Source organism: Orycteropus afer, unplaced genomic scaffold (genome assembly GCF_000298275.1).
Source record: "Orycteropus afer afer isolate SDZICR_OR568_19922 unplaced genomic scaffold, OryAfe1.0 scaffold00157, whole genome shotgun sequence".
Taxonomy (NCBI): domain Eukaryota; kingdom Metazoa; phylum Chordata; class Mammalia; order Tubulidentata; family Orycteropodidae; genus Orycteropus; species Orycteropus afer.
The window spans coordinates 5,339,252-5,355,541 of NW_006921744.1; positions in this window are offsets into that span (position 1 = coordinate 5,339,252).

The window sequence follows — 16,290 nt, forward strand, 5'->3', positions numbered from 1 at the left end:
TAGCAGTCCAATGCCTTAGGCACTATGCCACCCAAGAATAACAATAACTATAGGCAATCATTTTTATTCAAAACCTGTAATTCCAGCAGTATTTAAAGAAAAATCAGAGACTTCTACCCCCAATGTTCAACAAAAAAGGAATGACTAACTAAATTATAGTGACATCACATGGTAAAATATTATTCAGTTATTACAATTATTTTGTTGAGAGTTTTTTATAACGTGGTAAATAATTCTTATGTGCTATTAAGTTAAATGAGTAAGTACAAGGATAGAATCATCTATACATAGTTTAATCTCAAGTATGCAAAAATATGTACTCACCAAAAATGCACCAATATATCAAAATAATACCTCTATTATTCTTATATCCTTTATATGTTTCTGTTATGTCCTAAAATTTTATTATGACAAATTGCTAGAATAAATGTTAAATATTAAACATTGGAACTGCCTAAAAACAAAGATAAAAGTGAATAGGTGATCATTAATTATGGCAAGGAACAAACATGAAAACAAAGAGGAAGAGAATAGAGTAAAATAATACAAACCACAAAAAGTTAATGCATTTAAAGATAAAGTGAAAAAGGTGGTGTCCTTTTTTGTGAGACATGTTAAAACATTTAAGGAAATACAATCATAGCAAGAAATGTGTTCAGTAAATAAAGACTGAGTTAAATACAAAATACATACTAGGTCAAGGCAAGAATTGGAGAGTCCTTTGTTTTCCACAAACACTGTTTATATTACACAAATTTGCTAGCACAAGGAAAACAGGTAAACGCTCTTTGTGGGTCACAGTTTGTTTGAATTTCAATTGGTTACATGCTGTAATTTAGCATTATATCATAGACAAGTAAGAATGGGGTATTGACAGGCATATCAATTTCCTACCAGCCCTTGGGTTTTTGGTTGCATCCAATCATTTGTGACCTATAAGCCTTCTAATATTGAAATACTATGAGTAAAGAAAACCAAATATTAAGTAGGAGCTTCCTCCAGTGCAAGACATTTTTAAAATTAGATAGACAAGAAAACTAAATAACAAAGTCACAAACTAATAAATTGCAACCCTTTAGTCTTCACAGTTTGGTTTTGAATGCAGCAGTACTAATCTCTTGGACTCAGACTCCTTGTATGCTCATTACCTAGAAACTGTTTATTGGTCAAAGGCATCTACAATATTATTTCAGCTTAGCAATAGACATAGTAATATATTAACTCATAGTGTATAAACTATTTTCCTATAAAATTGTAGCCAAGCACATTGAGGTACAATGTTCTTTTTTAAGGTAATGAATCTAATTATTCTGTCATAGTAGATTATACAGTTTATATTTTTTCAGTTAATAATAACAATGAATATAATAGAGAGGCAACTGTATCATAGTGAATAAATTGTAGACTCTGGAGCCAGATTGCAAAGATTTGAAATCTAGCTCTGCAACTTTATTGTTATGTGACCTTGGACCAATCACTTTACCTCTCTTTGCCTCAGTTTCCCTATCTGTTAAATGAGAATAAGGGTGACTGCCTTCTAAAGTTAAAGTAAGGATTAAATAACACACAGTAAGACTTATACTAATGATTCTATTATTACACATTATTTATTTATTTATTTTTCTTTTCCTTTTGCATCAAGGGCAAGGGGAGATCCCTGGGGATGAGATTAAGAAAGTAGAACTCCATGTTAGCATCTCTGTGCCACTTACATGATCCAGTCTTAAAGAGAATAGATTAGTTTCCATTTTCTTTGCTCACTAAACATGTGTGTCACTAGTTTTCCTCTCCTTGGTGTGGTTTTCCAAGATGTGTTAAGAGAATACAGCCTTAGTGTGGCTACTAAGTGTAACAAACACACACACCTAGAGCTGACAGAATATATCCTTCTAGATGCTTACTGATCTAAGAAAACATTTTATTTAATGCAAAAGATGTAGGCATAAAAGGAAAATTAATCCACTCTTTCAGAAGTAAAAAGCACAAATGCAGAACATGTATCAGTCACCTATCTCCCAGATTACATTTTCCTTTGTAGGTTTATTCATGTTTTTGCATTTAAAAAAAAAAAAAACTTTTTAGCCAATTTGTTGTCTAAGAGTAGTAAAACTAAGCCATATTTTTCCTGTTGGTCTGTTAGAATATGTATTTTTGCCTTTGATTTAAGAAAAAAAAATGTAGTTTTTTCCTACACAACTTCTGTTATTTTGTGAAGAATGTTATGTTTTAATATGAAATGTTAACAACAATGTTAGATATGGAATTTAATTAATGTATCAAAAATGTTAATTCAACAGCTTTGAGATCTGTGCTAGACGCTATGAAAATACAGGAAAAGTATAAGGAATATCTCCTCTCAAGAAGCTTGCAGGCTTTTTAAGAAATAAAAATTAGACATGGAGAACAATCAGCAGTCAAATATGTTATAAAATGCCTAATTATTTGGTGGAGACCACAAGTGTGACCTTTGTTTAGGAAAGGGAGCTAGAGATAGGATCTCCTGGGATTGAAGTGGTCAGAGAAGATTTCCTAAAATAGGTGCGAATGAGCTGTGAATTTAAGGAAGAATTAATGCATACTAGATAGAAGATAATGTTGGGACAAGATATTGCAGATAAACTCCATATTAAAGAACATGAAGATAAACTCCATATTAAAGAACATGAAGATGGACTGCATGTGAGCAAATAAGAAGCGCAGTCTAACTGGATCACAGAAAGCAAAATGGAGGCAAGAGGAAGACAAAGCAGTGTAGGCAGCATGTGGATTTCAATGTCAAAGTAAATAGTTTGGGGAACTCATGAAACTGAGACTAAACTGGAAATTTATCATTTCAAATCAGGTAATACAAAAGGCAAATTAAATAAGATCTGCTCTCCCTAGGGCAGTAACATTTTCACATTGCCTTTAAAAAATGGGACAATTGCATTCAGCTTCCCAAGAAGGTGTAGTGCAGTGAATTGCTTTGTATGGCCCTTCTAGTCATCATCCTGCATTTCTCTATGCCGTTTTAGGGTAGGATGTATCTTGTGTCCTGCCTTGCTGAAAGGTGTGACTCAAGACTTCATCGGTAGTTTCCATGGGGTTATAAATGGGAATGTTCTGGTGTAGTGCTCTCTCTTGCTGTGGTCCTGTGTTTGGTTCATCTTCATCTTACCCCTGAAGTTGAGACAGCAGCTAGTCATTTGAACCATGGGTTTGGGTTCACCAACCCCGGTAACCACATGAGTGCGGACCACCAGACCTACACAGAAGGTTGGGATTTGCCAGGCTCTCGGGCTCTACCACCACATGAGCCATTTCCTTGGCAGTTTGTAAGTTCTGTGAGATGGTACAGTGAAATTCAGAACCCTAGACAGAAGAGAGAATACTGAGGGAGGAGAAGGAGTTGATACCAGAAATAGGAGTGGCAAAGGGCTTTGGAGAATTTGGACTCTTGGGACATTTTTAACCTTTGCCTCATAGTGACCATCCTTGTGCTGATACTTCTAAGAGAAATTATTCAAGCTGTTGATATCAGGAGTGGAGTTCACTGTAATGGCCCAGACTCACTAGAATATGTGGTTTTGGGAAAAAGGAGATAAACAAGAAAATGAGAAACCTTTGTTTTCTGGATTGGATAAAAAACACTCATGAATTGAAGCAGGTGTTTTGTTGAGATCTATTACCCAAGGCAAAACTATCCATGGTATTTAGGGTGGTGGATCTAACTCCTGAGGCACTGGCTAATTGCCCTGGGATTGGTTGAAACAGAGGCTCAGCTAGTTGATGGAGATAGGGACTGATGAGGGGGTCAGAGTCTTCTAGTCCAGCTCCCAGCAAGGGACCCAGCTGAGGCCCTAGCCTCCAGTATCTTTTTCTTGTATAACCCATTTCCTTTTTTTATTATTAGAATATTTCTCTGACAACACTCAAGACATTATGGGTACTTCAGGTCTCATGTTGATTTTATGTTCTTTCATTGAAGCAGTCTCAGTGGCCAATAGCAGGTAATTTCCTTTCCAGTAATATATCAGACAGTGTTTCGATGCTATTCATATGGCTTCATAAGATTTCCTATTTATAAGATTTCCTTTCAAATGGCATGTATCATGCTGCAGCATCTGGAAACATTCTAGTCCAGAATCCCAATGGTTGTCAAAGGGCAACGTTCTCAGGTTTTTGCAATAAGCTTCAGTCTGAATGAGCATGTATAGCAGACACTTCTAAAATCATATCTGAATAGGATCATAAATGCCTAAAGGCAAGTAGAGTGAGACCACTTTCTGTATTTCAGACATAGCCTGCTGTTGCTCAGTTTCTCATTCAAATGCGTTTTCCTCTGAGTGGTTTTATGGATGGGAGCCAGCACAGTATAAAAGAGTCCAAACTGGAAAGTCATGGGTGGCTCCTGCCCAAGTTATTCGCAAGAATTTCACTCTTTGGGCAGGCCCTTGGATTTATTAACCGGCCACCACTGTTTTCCAATCTGCCCTAGCCTGTTCTTCTGTGTTTGATATTAACGTAATATCATCAGTGTAATGTATCACACACTTGAAATCTACACCGAGTCCTAATCTCTTCTAATCAAACCATGACAATAAGCTGGAGAATTCAAATAATCATATGGTAAGGCAATGAAAGTATATTGAGAGCCTTCCCAGGTGAAAGCAAACTGTGGCTAACTCTTTTCCAAGATTGGGATGGAGAAAATGGCATTTGCAAGATTAATCACTGAGTACTAGTCTCCTTTAAAACTAAGAATCCAAACCCACTGCCATCAAATAGAATCTAGCTCATAGTGATCCCCATTGGGTTTCTGAGATAGTAAATCTTTACAGAAGTAGATTGCCCTGTCTTCTTTCCAGAGAATGTCTGCCGGGTTTGAACTGCATGCAGTCTTCCAGGTAGTAATTAAATGCATTAAGCACTATGCAACCACAGCCACCAGAGTTCCTACCAGTCTCCTTTAGCTTGCTGTATTTCCTGCACCATTGATACTATATCTGGAACAGCTGAAGCCACAGATAGCACTACTTTATTTAGGCCTGTATAATCTACTGTCAGCCTCCATGAGCCATTTGCCTTTATCACAGGCTATATAGGGCTGTTATACAAAGAATTTGTTGGCACCAATACACCAGCTTTTGTTGTTGTTGTTGTTAGGTGCCATCAAGTTGTTTCTGACTCATAGCGACCACATGCACAGCAGAATGAAACACTGCTTGATCCTGCACCAGCTCCATAATCCCTGCTGTACTTGAGCCCTTCATCACAGCCACCATGACAATCCATCTCGTTGAAGGCCTTCCCCTCTTTCGTCAATCCTCCACCCTACCAATCATGACATCCTTTTCCAGGGAATGGTCCCCTCTGACAACATGACCAAAGTAGGTGAGACAAAGTCTGGCCATTCTCTCTTCCAAGGAGCATTTCAGGTGCACTTTCTCCAGGACTGATCTATTAGTTCTTTTAGCAGTCCATGGTATTTTCAGCATTCTTCACCAGCACCACAACTCAAAAGCATCAACTCTTCTTCGGTTTTCCTTATTCATTGCCCAGTTCTCACATGCATATGAGGCAATTGGAAATATCATGTCTTGTGTCAGGCGCACCTTAGTCCCCAAGGAGACATCCTCACTCCTCAGCACTTGAAAGAGTTCCTTCGTGGTTGACCTTCCCAGTGCAACATGTCACCTAATGTCCTGACTGCTGCTTCCATTGGCATCGATTGTAGAACCAAGCAACGTGAATTCTTTGACAACCTCAATCTTCTCTCCATTTATTGCAATGCTGCTCATTGGTCCAGTTGTGAGGATTTTTGTTTTCTTTATATTGAGATGTAACCCATAATGCAGACTGTATTCTTCAACCTTCATCAGTAAGTGCCTCAAGTTGTCCTCACTTTCAGCAAACAAAGTTGTATCGTCTGCATATCTCAGGTTGTTAATGATTCTTCCTCCAATCCTGATGCTACGTTTTTCTTCATATAGTCTAGCTTCTCAGATTATTTGCTCAGCATATAGATTGAATAAGTATGGGGAAAGGATACAACCCTGGTGCACTCCCTTCTTGATTTTAAACCATGTAGTGTCCCCTTGTTCTGTTCAAATGACAGCCTCCTGTCAAGGTACAAGTTCCTCATGAATACAATCAAGTGTTTGGGAATTCCCATTCTTCTCAATGTTATCCATAATTTGTCATCATCCACACAATCAAATGCCTTTGCATAGTCAATAAAACTCCAGCTTTTGGCATGTCTTTAATAAAAGCAGTGATTTCCTTTTGTCCACCAAGTATTCCATACTATTTCAAGTTAACAACCTGAGTGGGTTTGGGCATATCTAGTGGTTTCCATTTAGCATGCCCAATCAACACTGATCTAAGGGCCTACTTACATGCCTTCAGTTTTACAATATCTGGTAGAAGGAGTGTTCTCCAATTAGATATAATATCCTTACCAATAATACATCCAGGTAAGAGAGATGTAACTACTTCATGCAACATCTGTTAAATCTTCCAGTTCTCATCCAAACTTTCACCTTAATCCAGTCAACTGTTGTCGCCATATCTTCCCAGTCTAACCTTAAGCCCCTTCAAGACTTCATTGACAGATTTTGGGAGGACAGTACATTGGTCTCCTGTGTCCAATAACCCCAAAATGTCCCTTTCTCATCCTTAGGTCATGCATATGGCCTCAAGTCCCCTGCTGGGGGCTGGGCTAGAAGACCTTGTCCCCCTCTTCAGTCTCTATCTTTATCAACTAGCTGAGCTTCTGTTTCAACTGGGTCCGGTTAGGACTTCCCATCATGAAATTCCTCCTGATTGGAGTGAATAGAACACATTTATTTAAGCCTTCTTAAAGTCGGGAGACCAGCAGGAGTTTTTATTGGTCCACCTAACCTCCTATAGTGCTGCACTAGCACCTTTGTCTCAACTTCATCAATGTCTGCTATATTCATTCCATTCCTTAGTAACCACTGAAAAATCTCAAATCTGCTGAGGTAAGTTCTTCCCACATTTGCCTTCTTCCTGCCAAAAGCTGTGGTTTCAGAACCTGTGATATAGCTGCAGCTTCCAGAGGCAGGGGTGATCCCTAAACAAAAGACTGTAACCATATCCTGAACCTGTTTGTCTGAATTCCCAAGGGCCTTACAGTATGGATTATACCTTCCCCCTATCTGGCAAAATTCAGGTTGTCAGTGAATACTACCATATTGCCCAGTGGTTACAATAGCCCACTAACATACCTGTGTAACCCTACCCAACATAAATGAGGAGGAAACACTTGTTAGACTAGTCTTTGTACCAGTGATCTGGACTGGCACAGAAGCTGAACCTCATGTCCCTTCCCAAGGTGTGTGTGTGGGGGAAATCACCACCCTTGAGTTGATTTCTACCCATAATGAACACTCCTTAGGTTTCCGAGGCGTTATCTGTACAGAAGTAGATTGCCCAGTCTTCCTTCTGAGGAGTGGCTGGTGGGTTTGAACCACCAGCCTTCTGGTTATCAGTCAAATAAATGCCTTAGGCACTATACCACCAGAGCTCCTAAGGTGTGGAAGTTTGGATAAAAACAGATGACAAATGGAAGGAAGGAGAAATAATAGCTGAAGGTAAAGGAATGAATAAATGGGTTATGTAGCAGGGGAAATCTAACATTATGCAGATACCTAAGGAGAGATTCAGAGAAAGAGAATGATCTTTCTCTCAGTTAAATTTTATCAGAGGACAGAAAGAGTGATGAAGAGAAAAAAACTTTTGGAGTACCTGATCAGATCACATGGATACCTGCTGCAGCCCTGAATGGTTGGTTCCTGAGTACCTTCACCCTTAAGACCCTTTACTACACTGAAGGACTGATTGTTAAAGACTTTGGGATTGATGAAATGATTGGGAGGGGCTAATTAATTCTTCAAGTATGAAAGATCCAATGGCTAGAAGAGTCAGAGGGTGGCCTACGGTGCAGTGAATTGCTTAATATTGCCCTGATAGTCATCATCCTCCATGTTGTATTGTAAATCTTAGTCTCTATACCTGTTGACATTGGGATGTATCTTGAGTCCTGTCTCGCTGGAGATATAACTTAGGTGTCACCACAATTAGATTCCTTGAGAGTATATATGTGAATGTTCTGGAAATGTTCTATCTCTTTCTCTGGGCCTGCATTTGGTTCATCATCATCTCACCTCTGGACTTGAGACAGCAGCTGGTCTTATCTGAACTGCCGATTTGCATTCACCAGCCCCTGCAACCATGTGAGTGGGGAGAATCCTGCAGGCCTACCCACAAACTAGAGATTTGGCAGTCTCCCAGCTTCCACCATAACATGAGCTGTTTCCTTGGCAATTTGTGAGTTCTGTGAGACATTACAGAACCCTAAGACAGGGAGGAGAGTACTAAGGGGAGGAAGAGGAGTTGATGTTAGAGATGATGGAATAGCACAGCAGTTTGGATAAATTGGATATCTGTGACATCTTAAATCTCTGCCTCATAGGGATTGGCCTTGTGCTGATCCTTCTAAATGAAATTATTTAAACAGAATGGAAAGGGCACATCCTACTGAGCTTTTTGTTTTGTTTTTAATAAATGGAATGATATTGGGGAAATTAGTAGGGAGGAAAGCCCAAGAAAGGTACCTGATTATTTTACTTGTGTGGATGAAAATACCAACGATCCCAGGGAGAGGAATATGCTATCTATCTATTCAGGTGTCATCTCAAACTTTTGTTTAAATGATATCATAGAGATATAGGAAATTAAAGTGGAAATGCCTGGTTTCAAGCATATAATGTATTTTTGCTCAAATAACATGGGCATTATATATTATTTTTCAAACTGTGCAACCCTCTTGCATGTTCATTTACTATGTGTGATATTTGTGCTCTATGCATATGCATGTCATTTACATGGTCATTTATTTGTTAAAAATACAGTAATAGGTCTCATCATTATTTTATGAATGAATGAAAGTCCAAAACTGAAATGAAAAAATATTTGTGACCACTCTGGTGGCAGAGTGCCTAAGGCATTTGACTGCTAACCAGAAGGCTGGTGCTTCAAATCCACTAGTCGCTCCTCAGAAGGAAGGTTAAGAATCTACTTCCATAGTGATGTTGCCTCGGAAACCCAAGGAGGGGTTGCTATGAGTCAGATACAACTCATTGGCAGTGAGTCTGTTTTTTTTTTTTTTTTTTTTGGTTAACAAATAAGAATGATCTGCAATAAGAATATGTGAGTATCATGTGGCCATGTTGTACTTAATAACAGCAACAACTATTGATATCTATTAAATGCTTTAGTTGTACCAAGAATTGGGTAATCATTGCAATAATTTAATGTATTATCTTATGAGTTTTCAGTGGTCTAATGAATGAGTCCTATTGTTCCCATTCTATAGTTTAGGAAGCTGAAGCCTGTAAACAATAAACCTGGGGTATGTACCCAGATCTGGCTGAGTCCAGAGCTCACACTTCAACATTAGGCTTTACCCTCTTACAGAAGTTGAGGTCTTGGTTGTTGTCATCACACATCTGATGAGTATGAGAAGTTTAATACTGTCATTTGGGATTTTAAATGGAAATATATCTTCAATGGGATTTCCATACCACTAGCGACTAAAGTGAGATACATAGGAAAACGAAACAGTCATGTACATATTGCACATAAACCAGTTGCCACTGAGTCAGCTACAACTCATGGCCATTCCATGTGTGATAGTAGAATTTTGCTCCATATAGATTGAAATGTATGATTGTTTTGGATGTAGGTCACCAGGCTTTCTTCTCAGGTGCTTCTGGGTGAATTCAAACCACCAAACTTTGGTTTAGTAGCTGTCTTGGTTCTCTAGTCCTGCTATGACAGAAATACCACAAGTGGATGGATTTAATAAGTAATAATTTACTCTCTTACAGTTTTTGAGACTGGAAGTCTGAATTCAGAATGCCAGCTCTAGGGGCTGGATTAAGGCCCCACAACTTTGGGCTACAACTGTGCTTCTTATTCCAGGCTCACTGGAGATGGAGGTTTCTTGTAACTCCTGCAGTTGCTGGCTGCTGAGGCTGATGAACCCAAGGTCGGCAAGTAGAATTGCACAATCTCAAGATTAGTAGGCCACTGGTTCAAGTCCCGGAACAATCCCAAAATTGGCAGGCAACACAATAGGCCACTGGATGAAGAATTGACCAAATGCAGGATGCAAATGTACCAAAAAGCTACAGACCTTTTACAAAGCTTCTCCTTACATAGTGGAATTAGGCCACACCCAGAAGGCAACTACTTAGCTGATCCCAGAAAATTCAACCATGGAAGTGACTACAATCTCATCATGGGGAATAACTACATCCAGCTCCCTACCCACTCAAGTTGACACACAACCTTAACTACCACAACAGCTGAACACATTAATCATTTGCAACACCTGGGGATTCCATATTACACAGTCTCCTCCTAAGTAGCAGGTTATCACCCAGAGAAAATGTTTCCATTTAAGATTAACAGGGAATTCTGATAAAAGGTACATCCTGAACACAATGTCAAAATAACTCATCTTGCACTGGCTTCTTGAATTCCAGCCTATGTGTCTTCTAGTGTCAGGGGCTGCTTTTTAAAACTTGACTCTAATAAAAAGTAATTTCACAATGTGTTCCTGTTTTGGCAAAGATCATCATCATCTTCTTCCATCCCATTCTGCTCTCCATACTGCTGCCATTTGTTTTTAAAGATATTCTCACATGGAGCTTCTCTGCCAAAAAAGCCCAAAGCAGCCCAACTCAATTTGGTAGTCAAAGTCTTTTATACTTTGTATCCAAAGTAATTTTTCAACTAAGCTATTCCAACAAAATTTCATATAATTTCAAATGTCAGAACCTTTATTCCTACTGTTTCTTCAATCTAGAAATCCTCCCCAATCCTATTCTCCTTCTGTCCTGTAGTCCTACTTCAGGACTTAGTTAAATTTCACCTTCTCCATAAGTCTTACCTAACCCTAATTCTTCCAGTCTGAATTTTGTTTCTTCCCATAAATATTCATAGTTTTATGCTTATGCCTTTATTTAATATTTATCATAGTCTAATATGCTTCCAAGAAGCCATGGTGATACAATGGTTAAGCATTGTGCTGCTAACTAAATGGTTGGAGTTTCAAACCCACCAGCCATTTAATGGTAGAAAAGACCTGGCCATCTGTTCATGTAAAGATTATAGCACAGGAAACCCTATGAGGTAATTCTACTCCGTGCTAAATAGTCACTATGAGTTGGAATCATTTCAACCACATACAACTACAACAACAATATGCCTCCAGACTAAAATAGACTAGGAAGAAAGACTTGGTGATCTACTTCCAAACTCAGGCAGTGGAAATCCTATAGGTCACAAGATCCACAACCAACCATGGGGATAATACAGGAACTAGGCAGCATTTCCTTCCATTGTGCATGGAGTCTTCATGAGTCTGGGGATGACTCATGGTCCCTATCAATAGAAAGAACCACATATAATAATGTTGTATATCCCAGTCCTTTTTACCAGATTATGGCTTCTTGTGACAAAACAGTGGTTTAGAAATCTTGGTATCACTTGCCTAGTCTATCAACTTTAGTGAACAAGGAGCAACCATTGGGTAATTGATTTTAATCAAACCCCAATTACTGTTTTATTCACAAGTTTCTAAGATTTAAATAAAACTTTCAAGATTCAATTTGACTTCTGGTCTTATTTTAATGTAATTACTTTTTCCAGATATTATAAATTTAAAAACCTAACATTATTTAGTTTAAGACAGCTTCTTTCATATTATAATCAATTTTTTACAACCAATATCAGCAACTTGTTTGTAATTTACAAAAAAGGCATTGGAAGATCAAAAGAAACATTTGAAATGCAATATTTTACTGTAAGAAACACTGGCTTAAATAAAGAAATGATAAATGTAGTTAACAGACATCCTGGTGTTTAGACCAGTTAAAGAAAAACTTACTCAAGAGGCCAGGAGACAGCTTGATGATTCATGAATATTTAACATGAATTTCATTAAGGCTAGCAACATTGATCAATGCTGTTATACTTGAGGCAAACCTGTGCATATGGTCTATAGTACCCAAATGCCAACTGTCAGATAGATCTTCAAAGTAAGTCATAACTCTGATCATTAATTTGGGTTCTACCAGAATTAGGAATCACTGATGGAGCCAAGTAAGGGGTTCAGTAAATTAAATCTTGTGCTTGGTTTAAATAAATAGCCCCTTTGTCAGTGAATAAACTATTGAGTGCAGACAAATATGAGATAGTATTTTGGGAATTATGGTTATAGTTGTAGTAATAGCAGTGAAGGGGGAGTAGTTGCCAGACTCTAGATATTACCCCAGCTTTTCCAATGGACTTAATCTGGGGAGGTGGGATATGTGTCAGACAATAAGTCAGGAGAAAGAGAAAGTATATTTTGAACTCAGTTGTCATCACACTGAATGTGACAGAGATTTGCTTCTTTGTTCCCTTGCATCATGTAGCTGAACATTAAGTGATTATTGAAGTAGAATATGAGGTACCATATGAGGCTTTCAATATCCATGCTCTTTACCTTGGTTTACCTTTGTCTTTGATTTACCTTATTTCCATCTTAATTTCGAAACTTTCTTCGAGGTCACCCTAGGAACACTTCTGCCCCACAGCCTATTCAGGTTTTCAGTCTGCTATCACATTAAAGACCTGTATATCAATATTAGTAAGGAGGTAAGCTTGACATGACTTTTACAGGTATCACCCCATCCACAAGAGATTATTTGGCTGGTCATTCATATGACCTCTTCTTCATTCACTCTTCTAAATTCTTCTTTCAAAATCAGGTGACTAATGAGAGAGGAGTACTCACTGAGAGAAAGGAGGGCCAGTTTTTGATGGGTATAAAGTGAGGGAAATATGGTTAGTGAGGAGGGTGACTTAGGGAATGAAGGAATTAATGTCGCAGTTATATATATTTTTTTTCCTGGTTCGAAGATTATTCTTAAGAAATTTGATGTATATTGTTTGTCTTCTCTGATATGCAGACCAAAATATTGGGTTCCATACTTCTAATACCCATATATATATTGAATCAATAGCATATTCTATGGGTTTTGTGTAATAGTAAATAAAGCTAAAAGTTTTTGAGTAAAATTTCAATTTGCTCTGTGATAAAGGTTGTATTAACAGTGAACATCTAAAAGAGTAGGTAAATAGGGGAAAATATTACCAATTATAACACAGCTTTTACACACACTACCAATGATAAACCAAGTGGTAGTGGACAATAGGCATGACATGGGAATCTTCTCTGCTCACTGGTTTATTTCCAAGTAAGATACTTTCCTAGTGTCTATCATTTATTATAATTCTGATGAAGGTATTGATTAGGACTCTCTTGGTGGTGACAAGTAATATAAATATAAACCAAATTCAGTTAAAAAAAGAAAGAAAGAAACTTTTTGGATGCATACTAAGCATACCAACTAGGCTTTAGGAAGAGAATTACTGCATATGGAAAGCAAGGAAGACCTCATTCTCACACATACTCCTCTTTGCAGAGGTGCTTCAAACCTCTTTCTCTCTCTCTCTCTCTGATTCTATCTCATCCATCTGTCTCTCTAAGTCTATCCATTTCTTAGTCCCAATTGTACAAAATGGATGCTGTAAGCAGAACCAAAGTTTGTATGTCAATTCTAGTCACCCTGAACAAAGTTTATCTATCTATCTATCTATCTATCTATCCATCCTCTATCTCTCACTCTCCTGTCTCCACTGTTACCGCAATTACCAAGAAAGGGACTGAGTGACTCAACTTGTCCAAAAAAGACCTTATATAATATATCTTAAGTATTTCCAAGTAAAATCACTATTTTTAAAAAATAAGGTGGTATTTTAGAAGTATCTATACTATAGACTGGGAGCTCTGGTGGCATAGTGCCTAAAGCATTTGACTGTTAACCACAAGGCTGATGGTTCAAACCCACTAGCCGTTCCTCAAAAGGAAGATTGGGCAATCTATTTCCATAGTGATATCCCTTCAGAAACTCAAGGAGGCATCACTAAGAGTCATATCTGACTCAAGGCAGCGTGTTATGTTATACTATAGACTAATTTTTCAAATCGTGCCCTGGTTTTAGTCATGAATGTACTTCAAGCGCCCTATAAGGTTAAGGTTTCTACCAAACAATAAACTGGCATTTTGAGATAGCTTATTCATATGAGGAAAGAGCTCTGGTGATGCTGTTAAAGCATTGGGCTGCAAACCAAAAGTTTGGTGGATTGAACTCACCAGGTGCTCCATGGGAGAAAGATGATGCAGTCTGCTTCTGCAAAGATTTACAGTCTTGGAAACTCTATGGGGGAAGTTCTACTCTGTCCTTTAGGGTCACTATGAGTCAGAATAGACTCAATGATAGCCAGTTTATTGTTCTTCTTCTTATTGTTATTATTAATCACATGAGAGAAACTATTTGGGATCTGAGACTGAGAAATATGTTTGAACAAGCCAAAGAAAATAATATAGCATATTGTTATTATTCATACCTTTAGACACAGCAACATGACCTCTTAATGGAAGTTTCTATCTACGATAGGATAGTATGACTGAAAGCAACAGCTGCTGTGGATGAGATGAAATGCTGATGTCATTCACTTCACTTGCAGAATTCCAAAATAACTCATTTAGTAACAATTAAATAGGCTTGTTACTACAATGATTTTCTCTTAATTTTAAACAGAAATTTGAAAATAAACTGTCTTCTCTTGGGAGAAAAAATGTAGTAATACAATCTGGTAATATAGCTGATGACTCTGGATTCTCATAGCAAACTTATTGAAACAAGAAGCAAAATGTTAAAGGGAAAAAATTGTACCTTGCATATGTAGTGATACCTGCAATTGAATTTGTGTTTATATATACTTTCTTTTAGAGATGTTAAATTATCAACTCAAATAGTGCTAAATATAATTTTGTTGTTATTAGTTGCTGTCAAGTCAATTCCTACTCATAGCAATGTCATGTGTTCAAACAAGAACTGCTCTATAGGGTTTTCAAGATTATGACTTGTTGGTAGAAAATTGCCAGATTTGTCCACCGAGGTCCCTCTAGGTAAGTTCAAACTTGCCAATATTTTGCCACATTGTTGAGTACTTAACCATTTATGCCACCTGGGGATTCCCAATATTACTACTGTTAGGTGTATATTACATACCTTAATATTTCTTAGAGTATGATTGTATTGCAGTGAATTGAGTGATGTGGTCCTTCTGGCCTTAGTCCTTCATTTTGTTATGTGTTATAAATCAAGCCTCTGTGCCTATTTAAGGTGGGATGTATCTTGAGTCTTGCCTTGCTGGAGGGTGTGACTTAAGTTGCCACCTTTAGTTTCCTTGATGGTATATATGTGAATGTGCTGGCAAAATCACTCTCTTGTCCACCTTTGGTTCATCATTATCTTACTCCTGAACTTGAAATGCAACAAGTTATCTGATCTATTGATTTGGATTCATATGCTCCTGCACCCTCATGAGTGCAGAGAATTCTCCAGACCTACACCTGACCCATATATTTGGAACTTGATAGCCTCCCTGTCTCCACTACCACATGAACCTTTTTCTTGTCTATGTGTGAGTTCTGTCAGACATTACAGAGAAATAAAGAACCGAAAGGCAGGAGGGAAAATACTGAGAGGAGGAGGACTTCACGTTAGAGATAAAGAGTGGTACAGCACTTTGGAAAACTTGGACATTTTGGACATCTTTAACCTTCATGTGGCATAGTGCCTAAGGAATTTGATTGCTAACCGGAAGGTTGGCAGCTCAAATCCACCAGTTACTCCTCAGAAGGAAGGTTAGGCAATCTACTTCCATAGAGATACTGCCTTGGAAACCCAAAGAGGGGTCACTATGATTTGGATCCAACTCGACAGCAGTGAGTTTGGTTTTTGGTTTTCGTAGAGGTTAGCCTTGTGCTGATTCTTTGAAAATAAATTATTCGAGCAATTGGTGTCAATATGGTGTGGTTCACTGCAATGGCCCAGACTCACTGGGACATGTGGTTTTTGGGAAAAGGGGATAAACAGAAGAATGAGAAATCTTTGGTTTCCGGATGGGTTGAAAAACACCCATGGATTGAAGCACGTGTTACGTTGTGATCCTAATGCAAAAGCTATTCATGGTATTTAGGAATGGTGGATCTAACTCCCAAGAAATTGGATAGTCACATGCATTGAGAAATACAGAATTACAAGAAAAGGGTGAGCCTTACAATTCCTTGGTTGCTGTTATCAGTAATAGCTGCAATGGCAG